Source organism: Cebus imitator, unplaced genomic scaffold, assembly GCF_001604975.1.
Source record: "Cebus imitator isolate Cc_AM_T3 unplaced genomic scaffold, Cebus_imitator-1.0 Scaffold2, whole genome shotgun sequence".
NCBI lineage: Eukaryota > Metazoa > Chordata > Mammalia > Primates > Cebidae > Cebus > Cebus imitator.
Window position 1 is genome coordinate 16,378,683 of NW_016107317.1, and position 791 is coordinate 16,379,473.

Here is a 791-nt window from a genome sequence, read left to right on the forward strand (position 1 = left end):
ATGAAACTTTGTGTTGAACTGTATTACTACCATCTTCTCAATTTCCAAAGCTTGAAACATTTCTTTATGACAAAACTTGATTATGATAATGCCTTTATCTAATTGTAGATATTCTTATGAAATACTATCATGAAAAAGTTATTTCCTATACACTTAGGAATCTTATGTCTATTTCTGTATTGTCAATTTCTCTAAGTAGAGATAAAGTAAGCATTATGCAAATCAGTTCATAGAACTGCCTAAGCTGCTTTACAAGGTTAAGGAAAAGCAGAATCGTAGATTGCAAAAATATGATAGCAGATATTTATACAACCTCAAGCCTCAGAAGTATTTATTTTTATTCTGGTTTATAAATGAGGAAATTGTGGCATAAAAAGGTTAAACAACCTAATAGAATGGCTATAATTTAAAAAGACAATAATAAGCATTGATAAGGATGTTGAGAAACATTGCTAATAGGAATGTAAAATAGTGCAGTCACTTTGGAAAACAGTTCAGCAGTTCCTCAAAATGTTAAAGATAGAGATACCCTATGACCCAGCAGTTCTACTGTGAGATATATACCCAAAAGAATTGAAAAGCTGGGCTCAGTGGCTCACGCCTGTAATCCCAGCACTTTGGGAGGCTGAGGCGGGTGGATCATGAGGTCAAGAGATCAAGACCATCCTGGTCAACATGGTGAAACCCTGTCTTTACTAAAAATACAAAAAATTAGCTGGGCATGGTGGTGCGTGCCTGTAATCCCAGCTACTCGGGATGCTGAGGCAGGAGAATTGCCTGAACACAGGAGG